The sequence below is a fragment of the Rhinopithecus bieti genome, unplaced genomic scaffold (assembly GCF_001698545.2).
Source record: "Rhinopithecus bieti isolate Rb0 unplaced genomic scaffold, ASM169854v2 scaffold_19482, whole genome shotgun sequence".
NCBI classification, from domain to species: Eukaryota; Metazoa; Chordata; class Mammalia; order Primates; family Cercopithecidae; genus Rhinopithecus; species Rhinopithecus bieti.
In genome coordinates this window covers 2,986,917-3,002,207 of record NW_016809768.1, presented here as the reverse complement: position 1 = coordinate 3,002,207, position 15,291 = coordinate 2,986,917, and the positions used below count along the sequence as shown (strand labels likewise).

General features: G+C 49.4%; 1 protein-coding gene across 3 annotated transcripts in view; it reads left to right on the top strand.

Annotated features, from left to right (window-relative positions):
* SH3BP4 (SH3 domain binding protein 4) overlaps positions 1-15,291 on the top strand; it is a 75,303-nt gene that overhangs the window by 37,108 nt on the left and 22,904 nt on the right. Inside the window, exon 1 of one of the 3 annotated variants that reach the window (XM_017890378.1) lies at positions 10,797-10,969. The exons of the other annotated variants lie outside the window; for them this stretch is intronic. The gene's annotated coding sequence lies outside the window, so the exon portion shown is untranslated. Of the gene's footprint in view, positions 1-10,796; positions 10,970-15,291 lie in introns of those variants that run through there. 3 annotated transcript variants of the gene reach the window in all.

The window sequence follows — 15,291 nt, the reverse complement described above, 5'->3', positions numbered from 1 at the left end:
CCCCAAGAACAAACCACGTTGCTTCAGAAGATACAGGGAACACAGAACAAAATTACAAGCAACAACATAAATCATCCAGCTCTCAATTCCTGCAATGAGTTTCTGTTTGCTTTCTTTTTTTTTTTTTTTTTTTTTTTTTTTTTTTTTTTTTTTTTTTTTGGTATGTAGCTTTCTCATGTACCCAAAGAAAATTGAGACCATGCTGTAATATTGTTTGGTAAAATACGCTAAGACTTAATATATTCACATTTCTCATGTCTTAAAATCCTCTCCTGGCTGGGTGAGATCCAGCACTTTGGGAGGCCAAGGCAGGTGGATAACGAGGTCAGGAGTTTAAGACCAGCCTGGCCAAGATGGTGAAGCCTGTCTCTACTAAAAATACAAAAATTAGCCAAGCGTGGTGGCAGGTGCCTGTAATCCCAGCTACTTGGGAGGCTGAGCCAGAGAATTGCTTGAACCCGAGAGGTGGAGGTTGCAGTGAGCCGAGATTGTGCCACTGCATTCCAGCCTGAGCGACAGAACGAGGCTCAGTCTCAAAAAAAAAAAAAAAAAAAAAAAATCCACTCCTAAGCCATATTAATGGCTGCTTGGCATTCTGTCATCCATAGATCAGACTTAATTAATCAGTTTCACCCTTGTCTGTGGGGTTATCTCGAGCTTTTGTGTCTGGCTTCTCAGAATGAATGGCTGGGCATAAGTGGCTTTATCAACACGGGTGGGCGTTGATATTTCTGCACACGTGCTTATCTCCCCTGCCTTCCAGGGGCCCAGGGTCATTCCCTGGGTGCCATGTGTCAGGCCCCCTCCCCTGCCTTTTCATATGGGTGGAGTGTTATCGGCGTTAAAATCCCTCTCAGGAAATTAGAGGCAGTGCCACATTAAATCTGTAATGAATTATTTTAGAATGTTGGTTTTAGTTTGAACCACATCAAATGGTTGATATTCAAGCAGTATTTTTGGTTCTTTCTAAAACATAACAGGACTCTTGGTGGGTCCACTGGAGCAGAAAGCACTCTAGGTACCTCGTATCTTGGGTCCTATCAACACCACCTACATAAACATTCTGTGTGGAAGTGAGACACAGGCCCTAATTCCGGGGACCTGGCAGATCTCCATGGCCCAGGGAGAGTGGGGACAGACAAGAGCTTACAGGGTCTTGGATTATCTGTGTTCAAGAGTCTAAGTGGCTTATGGTGTAGCCAAACCCTTGGTGTGGGGCAGGGAGACTGCAGGAGGGAGGAAGCTGGATGAGGTGATTGTTTCTGTGCAACTCATTTCAGACCATGGCCCTGAGTTCATTCTATAGAGTCTGGATGCTTGCTCGGAGTGAGGTGCAGTTCCACAAACCAGGGGATTGGGCAGGGGGCAGGTAGAGCAATAAATGAAACAAAACAGCAGTCCCTGCACCTGTTTTAGTCTCGTGGGGAACGGGTACAGGCTGTCCCTCCCAGGCCAGTGTGCAATAGCCAGGTTCAGGCCTCTGGGCAGGTGAGTAGGAAAAGCTGCCACTTCCCTCTTAAACACCAACCTTAGTTACCAAAGCATCTAGCATGATTCTGGCATAAGCTTGCCTTCAGGGGGGCTTTATTGAATGGGTAAATCATTCTTCTACCCCTCCATGATCTTTGCAAGCAAAAGTTCCTGAAATTTTTTATCAAAAAAGGCATGTATTATTATGAGTAATTTAGATGACTATTGTTTCCACGGTGAAGTACTTCCGGGAGAAAGGGAGCCAGGACTGGGGTGCTCTGAGGGGCCCCTTTGGTGTGCAATGCTGTCTTCGGGTTTCGGTTGCTTTTTTTTTTTAAACCCATGTTCCTGAGTGACTAAGTCATACCTGGTGCTGTTCTGGGAATCGGGGCACATCTGGGAACAGGGAGTTTGTTCATGGAGCTTACCTTCAGAGGGAGCCAGGAAATAGACAAGACCTGAAGACAGAGTTGATTGAGGTAAGTCATGTGCCCTCCAGAAAACAGCAAAACCCACTGAGCAAGGCTGCAGTGGTGAGTGGTCAGATCCGCCTTTCTGGTGCAATGGCATTGGCCTGAGATCTGGGTGGCAAAAGTTATCAGCCAGGTGATGTTCTGGAGCAGGGCTTGCCTGCCAGAGGGAATAGCCAGTGCAAGGGTCCTGGGGCAGGAACAGTTCCATTGTGCACCAGGGAGGAGACAAGGACAGCCAGGGCCTCGGGGCCTAGTCAAGAGGTGAAATTTTGTTCTGAATGCAGCGAGATGCCCCTGGAGAGACTTAATTTGTTGAAAGAGCCCTGGTGCCCTAAGGAGAATGGTTTTGTTGGTGGGTGGGTGGAGGGAGTGGAACCAGGGAGCCCAGGCGAGAGGGCGCTGCAGAGCATCCAGGTGAGTGATGGAGCACATGGCCAGGAGCAGGTAATAGAGAGAGGAGGTCAGACTGGAATACAGTGGCGATCACACTGACTGGACATAGTGGGCTGGATTGGGGGCAGAAGAAGGGGAGAGATGCAGGGAAAGCCTCTTGTGTGAGGATGATGGGCTTGACGGCGGGAAGGGTGTTTTTTTTTTTTTTTTTTTTGAGATGGAGTTTCGATCTTGTTGCCCAGGCTGGAGTGCAATGGTGCGATCTCAGTTCACTGCCACCTCCGCCTCCTAGGTTCAAGCGATTCTCCTGCCTCAGCCTCCCGAGTAGCTGGGATTACAGGCATGCACCGCCACACCTGGCTAATTTTGTATTTTTAGTGGAGACGGGGTTTCACCATGTTGATCAGGCTGGTCTCAAACTCCTGACCTCAGGCGATCTGCCCGCCTCAGCCTCCCAAAGTGCTGGCATTACAGGTGTGAGCCACTGCACCCGGCCAGGGAAGGGTGAGTTCTGTTGTCACCACTGTTTCTGCTGCTGCTACCTTCTCAATCTAGAAGAAGGTCCATTCCACTCCTCCTTTTCCAGATGAGAGATCTGAGGCCAGAGTTCCCAGACTATACTCTAAAATTCTTTAAAAAAAAAAAAAGAATCTTTAAAAGAGAGAAAGAAAAGCAAGTTACATGTTCTATATGGAAATGTTGTTGTAAATGACATTTTAATTGATTATTGACCAGATTATGAGAAAGAAACTCAAGCTGGAACTTGTGGCCTCCCCCCGAGGGAGAGCCACCAAATCTAGGAAGATTCTTCTTTGCGACGTAAGAGATAGAACGGGAAAGGCAGTGAAACAGACACCACTGAGCTGGGCAGACTCTGGCTTGCTTTGAAGCAGGTTTGTAGGAATGGGTGTCTTTAAAACAAGATTTTAGTTACTGAATTGAAAATGCCTAGATATAGAAATAAGTGACTTCTTGAGCAAGTTCAGTAACTCACGCCTCTAATCCTAGCACTTTGGGAGGCCAAGGCAGCAGATCATCTGTGGTCAGGAGTTCAAGACCAGCCTGGACAGCATGGTGAAACCCTGTCTCTGCCAATAAATACAAAAATTAGCCAGGCGTGGTGGTGCATGCCTGTAATCCCAGCTACTCAGGAGACAGAGGCAGGAGAATTGCTTGAACCCAGGAGGCAGAGGTTGCAGTGAGCCAAAATTGTACCACTGCACTCCAGCCTGGGCCACAGAGTGAGACCCTGTCTGAAAAAAAAGAAAAGAAAAAATAAGTGACTTCTGTTTTCCAGCAATAATCTCCTGAAAATATAATCGGAAAAAGAGATGGCATTCACGGTGATGACAACATCCTAACCCAAATTTAAAATATCATAATGTATTAAAAATGTTTTCTGCAAAGAAAACACTTTGAGTCCTCTTCTAACTCCTACTGTTACTACTACAGCTGGTTTTGGTGGTAGTGCTGGTGTTACCCGACAGTTATTGTTATGCTTTTAGTTAATATCAACCCTAGAAGCAGTGCTTTTTGTGTACCTATAATCTCATTGCGTTTTCATTGTTTCCATTTTGCAGTTAAGGACTCCTTTCAAGGTCAAGTGATTTTTGCCCTAAGCCTCCCAGCTGGTGATTGGCAGTGCCAAGGCCCCAAGTCCATCAGCCAGACTCTAGGCAGAGTGTTCCACCCTCATAATCTTGACACCAGGGAGAGGCAAACTACCTGCCTCCTGTTTTTTATAAATACATTTTTGTTGGAACATGTTCCTACTCATTTATTTGTATCATCTATGGCTTCTTTTGGACCACAAAGGCAGAGCTGAGTCTTTGTGACAGAGAATATATGGACACCTAAAGCTTCATTTCATCTCTGTCCCTTTACAGGAAAAGTTTGGCAATTTCTGCCCTACACTGCTCTGGGACTCATATCTAAATCAATGGGGACCCAGTGACATTTGTGGAAGAAAAGATGGAAGAGTATAAAGATGTCACTTACTGTTGGGCAGTACCCAGGAAATCCCAGTGGGAATATGTTTTTGCAGAAATTAGATGATGGCAGACATTTTATTAAATTATTCTAAAGTTTATTTGGAAGAGGGCTGGGTATAGTGGCTCACTCCTGTAATCCCAGCATTTTGGGAGGCTGAGGCATGTGGATCACTTGAGGTCAGGAGTTCAAGCCTGACCAGTGACCAGCCTGGCCAGCATGGTGAAACCCTGTCTCTACTAAAAAAAAAAAAAAAACAACAGTCAGGCATGGTGGTGTATGCCTGTAATCCCAGTTACTCAGGAGGCTGAGGCAGGAGAATCCCTTGAACTTGGGAGGCAAAGGTTGCAGTGGGCCAAGATCATGCCACTGTGCTCTAGCCTGGGTGAAAGAGTGAGACTTTGTCTCCAAAAAAAATGATAATAATCAAGTTTATTTGGAAGGAAAAAAAGGTAAAAATAACTGATAGGACTTTGAAATAGAATAGGGCATAGAAACTAGACCTTCCATGTAGCCCAACACAGCAGAACTATCATGGTTAAATAAAGGTTGATATTGTGATAAATATAGGCAAACTAATGACACAGAACAGCCCCGGTTCAGACCCTAGTGTCTGTACACATTTAAAAATGCATTAAGATGACATCACATGAGTCAGAAGGGGACAGATTGTTCAGGAATTCATGCAGGAGTAATTGCTCATCTGTTTGTTAGTTAATTTTGTAACATCCCTCCCCGAGAAGCAAAATAAATTCTTTGTACATTAATCTCAGTCCACAAACCTTTTTTTTTTTAAGTAAAGGAAAATAGATGTGAATGTTTATTGAATTTGTCATCAAGGGAGGCCTTTCTGTGCATCAAGGAGAAATAACAAAGGAAAGATTGATACGATTACATAATTGAGACTTTATCAAGTTACCAAATGGATTAGTGCAAGTGAGCACAGAGCGGAGGAGATATTTGCAGCTGACCTGCTGAGATTTTAGGATGTAATTGAGCAGAGGGTGCAAAATGATAATCCACCAGGTGGGACTAAGAAGTAGTTGCTACTTGGCCAGTTGCGGTGGCTCACGCTTGTGATCCCAGCACTTCGGGAGGCCGAGGCGGGCAGATCACTTGAGGTCAGGGGTTTGAGACCAGCCTGGCCAACATGCTGAAAACCCATCTCTAATCAAATACAAAAATTAGCCAGGTGTGGTGGCACACACCTGTGGTCCCAGCTACTCAGGAGGTGGAGGCTGCAGTGAGCCAAGATCGTGCCACTGCCTTCCGGCCTGGGCGGCAGAGCAAGACTCTAATGTCTCCAAAAAAAAAAGAGGTCGCTGATACTTGAACTATTTCTGACTAATATTCAAAGGAGGGTGGATTAAGATGTTGAAAGCGGATGAATTGAAACGTTCACGACCCATCCCCTTGCTGTCAGATGAGCAAGGCTTTTCTTGACCTGCTGGTTAAGGGTGAGAACTGGACACTCACTGCTGTGGAGAGGATGATTGCCACAGTCTTCCAGGACTGCTTTTGGCAACCCTTCATACTGTACTTGAAAGCAGTCTTAAGAAAATAACCCAAAATGCTGAGTATGGTTGGATATAAAGATGATCACTGATGTGCCAATTACAGTAGCAAAAATGTGGCAGTCTTGCTGGGAGGAGCATGGTCAGGGTGGTGCTCCCTCTGCAGAGCTGCAGTTGGGGGCCCATGAGTCTGGTTGAGCCTCACTCCTTGACCTTGTCCCTCCTCACATCTTTCTAGCTAGTAGCCCATATCTCCTACTTAGTGGAGTAACAAGGCCAAGAGAAATAGGTGTGCCTTTTATTTTCATGTAATGGCAAAATGACTTTCCCCAAATCCCAGAGCTGGAATCGGGAATCCTTGAGTTAGATCCACCGGGATTAGTACACGATTAGAGGTGCTCAGTCAAGTAAGTATCTGAGAACATCCAGGATCAGCTCGGCTGGCATCCTTTTCACTTGCTCGTAGCATGGCCTTACAAAGTTGCAAAGACCTGCTGGAATCAGGCCTCATGTTTCAGAATGAGAATGGGAATTCAGGCTGGGTGCAGTGGCTCACACCTGTACTCTCAGCACTTAGAGAGGCTGAGGCGGGTGGACCACCTGAGGTCAGGAGTTAAGACCAGTCTGGCCAACATGGGGAAACCCCGTCTCTACTAAAAATACAAAAAATTAACTGGTGGCGGGTGCCTGTAATCCCAGCTACTTGGGAGGCTGAGGCAGGAGAATTGCCTGAACCTGGGTGGTGGAGGGTGTAGTGAGCCGAGATCGCACCACTGCACTCCAGCCTGGGTGACAGAGTGAGACTCCATCTCAGGGGTGGGGGAAAAAAAAGAGAATGGAAATTCATCTTATAAAAGCATTTTGATTATAGAAAAATCTTGGGAAAATTAAGAAATTTTTGAAGAGGAAAAGAGCTCTCCATATGCTTGCTACCTAGAGATAATGTCAGCATTGAGTGTGAAATTTACTCTTCTTTTCTATAAAAGGTATTTTTTTGAAAACAAAGTAGAAGAAGATTTTATGATACAATCTGTGGATTTAATTGTTTAAATATCATGTTGTATGGATTTTCCGTTCTATTAAATAGCCTAAGAAGAATTGTAATGGCTGCATGGCTGTTTGTGGAGATATGGTGCCCTCAAGCTCTGCGTGAGGGACTAGGTTGTTCCCATTTCCATATCACTAAACACTTTGTCTACATCTTTGATTTCCTAAAGACAGGTATATTGAGGGACAGTGGGAAGGGAGGAGGGACAGCAATTCTGTCCGCTCTCATTTTCTTAATAAATATTGGTCAAGGATGGAGTTTCCATTGCTTTTTTGTTCTAGATAGCTCGATTAGTAATTCATGGACATGTGAGCTCTTCAGTGGGGAAATCATTCATTCACAAATTGTACTAATTGCTTAGAGGCCAGATTCTTGATCAATTGGTGGATAAAATTGCAGTTGCTCCCTTTCTTTGTGGCTGAAGGTCTGGCTGAGAGGCAGAGGCTAAAACAATAAACTAAGGAGTGACACCTTGCAAAGTCATCTCTCCTAAGTGACACCCTGAGGGCCCTTCCACAGTTTGCATGTATGGGATTGACAAGTCAGGCATCTTGGGGTGTCTTGGCGCTTTTTCAGCAGATCCATTGAGTGGATTTTGCTTTCTGCTTGTGGCTTTTTGCAATGACTGTGGCATCCGCATGGCTGCTTTGGCTTCAGGGCTCCGCTCACGTCCTCACAGTATGAAATTCCTTGAGCCTCAGACATGGCATGTGTATGGCACTACTGAGAACTGTTAGTAGAATCAGGAACAGTATGAAACCCTAGAAGCCACCTTCCCCTCTCCAGCCTGTTCAGATCCAGTGTTTTAATCAGGGAAAGCCCCTTTCAATAAAAGTGAGGCCTCAGTTTTCTCATCTGTAAGATGTGTAGGGCTAGCTCTGCAGTTTTCAGAATGGCACCTAAGATGCACTTTAAAACAGTCCTTTAAGTTAATGTGTACTAGGAAAGATCTATCGAGTCTCTTTAGAGTACGATAGAAAGCTTCCTTTAAAACAACCAAGTTGTAAAAAGTGGGTTGATTGATAAAGAAGTATTAATAACATTTGATTTTTTTTTTAAAAGAAGATGGTAAGTCAGTGACTAGTGTTTGGAGGGCACAAATCCTTCCAGTGCTGATGCTTTGCAGTCTTAAGTGGCAGGTGGGAGCCGGGAGTCTGACTACAGCCCTCTGGCCAGCCCCAGTCAAATGAATGGGACTCTCTGCTTGCTGCTCTTAAAACGTCTTCAGAGACAGTTGCACTTTTTCTTTCTGGTCACTGGCTGGGGACCAGAGCTTGGAAGTATTTCTGGTCTGGGCTGATCGCAAGGTCCTACTTCACAGCCTGTCTGCTGTCAGTCGTCTGACACGGGCAGGCCGGCCTTCCCATGTGATTCAAGGGGACTGACAGAAGCCCATTGCAACAAATATCCACCTAAACCCCAAGCTTGATGAGCACTTGACAGGTATACACTGGTGTGTCTGTGAGCTCTTCATGATTCTCAGTGGCTGGGTGAGGGCGGGGAAGGTGAGGGATGTAGGTGAAGTCCTTTGACCTAGGAGCACGCTAGGGAAGGTGTCTGTGGACTTCCAGTCCCATCCACGCCCAGAAGACGTGGTGGGGACCCCCACCCCTCTCCTGTGGTGTTGGTTTCACGTGTGTATCTTTCCAGCTTAATGATAAGCAGTAGAGGGAAGGTCCGGGTCCTGCTTTCCCTTGTGTATTTACTGGTCCTGAATGCGCGTGATGCTGAATTAATGTCTGAGCGCAACAGTCATCCGTGCCACAGATGGCACCAAGCACCAAGCTTCAGAGGCCCCCGCAGTCTGTGGGAGACAATCCAAGCTTGGGCTAGGCACTGCGCTCAGTGCTGGAAAATTATAAAGACAGAGCAGCCAAGTCACCAGCTTTCAAGGAAACGAGTATAGTTAGGGAACTAAGAAAAAATAACAAGCATGATGAACAGTGTGACACTCGGGATAAAAGCAGTAAATGCCTAGAGACGATGACGATGTGTCCAGGAGAGCTAGGAAAAGAGGTGGACTTCCATTTGCAAAGGCAAAGGCAGTGTTTAGAAATAGGGAACCCTGTTGGGTCTTCAAGAAAGTGGGTGGGAAGAAATGCACGAGGTCTGGAGATGTTTTGGAAGAAACAGTAGCTGTGTTTGGTGAGTGCATGGGATGTATGGAGGAAGGTGTGAAGAATCTGGAAAGCTTAGAATGTCTCCCACAGACTGTGGGGGCCTCTGAAGAGTCCATAATGGTTGCTTTCAACACAAGGAGATCTGTGCAGTGTGCTGAGCACAACCCCACAGCCCGGCATCACGTCGAGGGGAGGTGGAGAGGGAAGGGACCAGGAAGGGAAGAAGCAGGGGAGAGGGGAGGCAGGAAAGGGAGGAGGCCAGGTGAGAAACTCAGGCCTTGGAGAGGGATTCGCATGCCCTCCCCTCCCCTTCCCGGCCTGTCTGGGCGATCCCCAGCCTCAGATGTTCTTAGTCTGGCCAGTGAAAACATCTGGAGTCCTGACTCCAGCCGCCCTAGCCATCTCACTTTTTACAGTGAAAACTGAGCAAGCAAGGAGCACCTAGTGGCAACTCGTGGCCCTTGTCTTCCATGCATCTCTGGAGTCTGAGTCACCAGCTTTGCACCCACTGTTAAGCCTTGAATCTGTGCAAGTTATAACCTGGTGTCGGGCACGGAGAACCTTGGCGCTCCTTCCCCTCCAGGTCTTCCGTTTTGTTGGTGTGTCTCCAATACCGGTCCCTTCAAAACCGACTCTCTTCCATGTATTTCTGTCCCTAGTTTTGAGCACAGAGCCTCGTTGCTAGAGCCTGGCACTCAGTAGATGTTCACTAAGGTGACCTCTGTGCATGGTCCCAGGTAGATGTGGCACCCGGGAGATGCCCACCTTTCTCAAACTCCGACTGGAACGCGTGGTCCTGGCCTTGTTCCTCATTCTTTCACTCTGTGGCGTGGCCTTGGCTCTGAATAACCACTGCCACCTCCTGAACTGAACTCAGTTGTTTAGGGAAGTGCACCCCAAAGGGGCACTGTGAGTGAGTCTGATCTGCTGGCGTGCCTGTCGGTGGCTGCCCATGCCTTCCAATGGGCCGTGCTGTTTTCTCCCTCAATAAGAGGCAGCCCACCTGAGCCCCGGGCAGCGTGTTCCTCCTGTGCCCTGGGTGCATTAGGCGAGATCAGGCGCATTCGGGGTGGTATGACCATAGACAGTGCTCCGGGTGCATTAGGAAAGGTTCTGCTGATCAGGCTTCTGTAACAGGGAGGGGCATCTGCCAAGGTGGCGGGAAAGATTTGGATTTCACTGCACCTGGGCTGGTCCTCGCCCTGAGTCGGGGCCTTGCATTCCCTGCCAAGCCACGCCCAGAAGCATCCTGGCGGGGACACCAGTCACGTGTTGGCTCCACTTGGGCTGTTGCCCAGACCAGTCGGGTCAGGACTAGGAGGCAGATTTCCATGATTTTGCTTTTGGAGTGAGAGAGGGAGCTGGGGTGTTAAACCCACAGTCTCCTTGTGGTCCCATCAAGTGACTCTGTGAAAGCCAGGTGTCCCTCTCATCCACCCCGGGTCCCCAGGCCCCCAGACCCTGAAGGCTTTTCCACTATAGCGATGGGGTCCAAAGCGCGGGGTGCTGGGTGTTAGGCCGTCACTAACAGGAGGACCGACCTGCTGGGGAGGAACATCTGTGGATTTTAGGGTCGTCTGGAATGCACTCTTGCTCAGGGAGGGTGGTGAGCAGATGTAATGAGTTTCCATTGACAGAGGCTGGTGACAGAAATTACAGAGAGCAGGTGGAAACTCACGCTTTTTTGTTTTCTAACCCAGAGGAAATCTGATGAAATCAACATGATACTCCAGAAATTATCATCAAACATGGAGCATGAGTCATCCTAAACAAGGCAAGCAGGGAATTGGCAGGGGAGGAGCAAGGGCAGTATTTATGCCTCGATTCCCTCCAGGCTGGCTGCTTTCCTTCTGCAGGGTTCAGGTTCGTGGCCGCAGGAGAACAGAGGAGAACACGAACAGTCCGTGTGCTCAGCCTGAGGCTCCCGTAAGACCTTCTCCACCCCAGACACGCTCTTGTTAGGTTGGTTTTTCTGGATGGGTTTGTTCTCTAATGGTTTCTTGGGGCAGATCGTTGGCAGAGGCCACAGGGAGAATATTCTGTGATGTGGAGTCTGCGCATGGCGTGACAGCAGCTGTAGCAGAGAGGGTGTGTGCGGGTTCTTGAGTTTGCCGCTGGATTCTGTCAGTGATTCCTTCTGTATGCAGTGATGGTGTCTGTTCAGCGGCTGCTCTCGTGGTTCCTGGGGAGGAGCCAAGAGCAGCCTCTTTTGTCTCTAGATGAATCAGCCTTTGCACAGAAAAAGGAAAAACTTATCAGTTATGAGCTCAGATACACCTTCCTGTCTTCCTAGACCTGACCCCGGCTGGGAAGAGAAGAGGTGAGATGGACCCTGCTCTTCTAGGGGGTCTTGAGATCCAGTGGTGGCTGCCCTGCCCAGGGTGGGCCCTGCACCTGCAGGCTGTCCTAGAGAAGTGACCACTGGGACCTGCTGAGTAGAAGGTGGCCAAGCTTTTTGGGCGGTCCAGGTAGACCCAAGGTGCCCACCAAGGGAACCTGTTGGTGTTTTGAGAACGTGTGGCTTAGGTTTCAGGAATAGAGAATTCCCAAATTCAGCCTCCTGAGTATAATCCTATCACATCAGCCATTTGGCTCCTTTGAAGATTATCCCGAGATACCTACCAAGGTAACTCTGAAACAGTCATCTTTATTGAAACCTAATTCATTCATTGATTCGGGTTTGAGAGGCAACCATGCACATGACGGGAACAGAGAGAGACAAACAGATGATCCTGTGTCCTGGGAACACTCAGATTCTCATGGAAAAATTGGGCGAGGGACAAGTCTATGCATGGTGTGTCTAGTGGTGATAAAGAAGGGCAGAGAAAGAGGATGGGGTGAGGGCTGTTTCTGTTGTGTTGACATTTGAGCAAAGAACTGAATGAAATGAGAGGATGAGAGCATCTTGTGTCTAGGCCGGGGCCTTCTGGGCTGAGGGCACTGCATGTGCAAAGGCCCTGTGGTGGGATGGGCTTGGTACCTGGGGAACTTCATGGAGACCAGAAGAGTCAAATGGAGGGAGGCAGAGAACAGCAGGAAATGGGACAGGGGCTGATGATGTTGGGCTTCTAGGGCACTGGAAGCTGCTGATGAGAGCCCAGGAGCCTTTGGAGGGTTTCAAACAGAGTCCTGAGGGTGTCTGACTGACTTTTCAAAATGTTCCAGCTGCTAATTGAGGGGTGGACTCCAGGCCGCAGGCAGGCCTGCTGATGACTGTAATTGCGATGAGAGATGACGGTGGTGTGGAGGTGCTGGGGAGAGGTCAGCCAGAGGTTGTGTTCTGCAGGTGGAGCTACCAGGAGTGCATGAGAGAGGGACGGGACAGGGAGGATGGGGAGGGATGTTCAGCTTCCTGGCTGGTTGGATGGAGCTGCTGTACATGGCTGAAATGGAAGAGGCCAGGGGCAGGGGTTTGGGGCAAGCTCCAGAGTTGGCTTTGGATCCAGGAAATTCAAGTTGCACCTTAGGTACTGAAGGGAGCACTTGGTGGGCAGGGGGGTGTCTGAGTCTGAGGTTCAGGAGCCACTTGTCAACAGAATGGGAATGCAGCCATGTCCACCTGCACTTTGAGGGGGCTCAGGCTGCCTGGGCATTTGAGTTGGTGGCTCCTTAGCAGTTTTTCTAGCCAAGAGGAGATAGCCACACCCATGAACACACATTCTCTCTCATGGCACGTGCCTGGGAAGGTAGGTAATGCATGTTTCCTAATATTTTCTAGTTTTAAAAATGTTTTATTGTGTACATTTTCATACAAGTACATAATTTTAGGAAAGATAGCATAATGAACCTTTGGGAGCTCATTATAAAGTCAATCACAGCGACGTGCCCTTTACAACACTACTTTTCTACTAAAGCAAGGACCAGTTCACGGGCATGGCACTTGGGCTGGGTAAGGCGGGTCTGAGGCTCTGGGCTACCTGCGCTCCGCAGGCGGTGCACTGGTGAGTCACTCTAGGACCTCGCAGGACTGGGGAACAGTGGAACTAAGAGATGGGGAGAGAGAAGACGGGCTTCCTGGAAGCTTGGGTGAGGCCTGGCTCTCCAAGCAGCAGTTGAAGGAACAATACAGAGGTGGACAGTGCTGGGCCGGCTGGAGACACAGCAAGCTCCAGCGAATGTGGCCGGTGATTGATTGAAGGGTTGATATCGGCGATACGTAACCCTGGAGGTAGAGGTGGAAACTGAGGAGCGGGGGTTTTGCATCCCAGGCCAGGGGAGAGCAGACTGATTTTTTTGAAAAGCAGTGAGCACTGTCCAGAGGTGTTGGGGCAGGACAGCAGCATGACTTTGAGAAAATCAAGGGCTCACCAGAGGTGGATGGCGAGGAGCTTGAGGAGCTCCAGGGGCCCGACAGCCACTGGCAGCGAAGGCCTGGGCAACCCTGGGCATGGGAAGAAATAGTTAGCAAGGCTGGGGGCAGAGAGTGTTTTGTCAGGCTCACGTCTTGGCTGCATTACCCTGGGCAAGTTGCTTTAGTGATCTCTCCAAGCCCGTTTTCATGGAATCTGCAAAGTGCAGCCAAGTCTGGTACCTGCTGCCTAGGGCCCTTGAGGACGCAGTGGGATGATGCCTGGTGGAGCTTGGAGCTTAGCCTGTGCTGTAAGGGGAGGACACGTAACCGTCAGCATCCATGTCTCTTTGGCATAGGAGATGCTGTTAGGATCCATCGGGGGAAGTGGGTGATCCAGGGGAGACTGGGAGGTTATCAGCCAGAGGTGACCAGAGAGGGCGGCCACACCAGGCTGAGCTGGGAGGAGGAGGAGAGGTGGGAGGGGAGAGGATTCTGCTGTAGGAAAGAGGACAGAGCTGACATCCCAGTGAGGAGCACACAGGGCAGCCCTGTGGTGCTGGCTGCGTTCTCCATCTCGTGCTAGCTCTCTGTAGATGCGGTGGTGTCTGGAGGAGCAGAGCTTAGCTTCCCTTTTAGCCCTCAGTCTGACTCCACCTGCTCAGGAAGGTTTCGGGAGTGGGGAACCCTCCACACTCAGTCCACACCAGGGCTGGCTGCCCTCTTTCTGTACTGTAAAAATGGCCCCGAGGGTTCAGACAGTGGGCATCTCTGTTACTTACCCCTGAATGTCTGGATGGGTGAAGCAACACCCAAGGATGGCCTCTCTCTGGCCCTGGGGAAGAAGCTGTCAATCTGGGGATTTACAGAGCATTGAGGACCACAGGACACACGTCTCCCACCTGCTGCGTGGAGGGGAGGGCTGCCTGTGAGTGAGCTCAGTGGTGCCCATGGGAACATGATGGCATCTGGGCCCTGGGAGTGGGACTTCCCTGCTTGGCTTCTCTCAGCCTGAAAAGGGGCAAGGGTGGCAGAGTCCACAGTTGTTGACACGTCTTCCTTGAATGGCTTCCTCTATGAGGAGAGGACTGCAGATCTCTTTCTAGAACCGCAAATACTTTAGCTTTTTGTCTCATCACTGGCTCAGGGGAGTGGCCATACCCCTCCATCAATAATAAACACAAACACTGCTGCATCTCCAGAAAGCACGTGCGTAGTTCTGTGACTTCTTTCTTCTGCCCCCAGGGTACTGGAGGCCGTATGTCAGTAGTTTTCAAAGAAAATGACATTGCTGCTTCCATTTTCCCCTTGTCTACAGCCAGAGTTCTCTTTCTCAATCGGAAAGCTGCAGTGGCTGTCTGGGGTGTCCTGGGCAAGACTGACCTTCACCACCGCATTCCGCCCGCTTACCTGGCCTCCTGCCTTCGCTGCGGGCCCCACCACAGCCCCTCCATCCCTCTAGCCCCTCCACACTGGTGTAGCCAGGTCTTCACTGTGTCCACCTGTTAGGCCTTCCACAGTCCTCTGGGCCGCCGCCTCCTCCTCACTGAACACTCACTGGCATCTCACCTTGTATGGGAGCTCTCTGGGCCTCACTATGTCACCAGTCGTGCTCTCCAGACCCCGTTCCTGTTACTGCCCTCGGTCCCACCAGGCCTGGCGATGTCCTGAGCAGCCTGTGTGGAGCCCCAGGTGCCTGACACCCGTCTCTGCTGACAGTTTTGCAGAGCCAGGACATGCCGAGAAGCTTTTGGGAATGCCTCCCTCTTGCGCCCAGATGGACTTTTTGTTAACCCTCCATGAAATAATTCTTCCTGGTGTGATGGGAAACCAGGCAATGCTATAGTCATGAGGGGGTGGGGTGACCATGGTGGCCGAGGCAGCCCTTTCTCTTCTGCAGGAAAGTCGTGGCCCCAGTGGGAAGGGCACACATTGGTGATTCACAGGAGCCTTCGTTCGGCCACCGTGACCCAGAGTCTCACCTGGCACAGTCCTC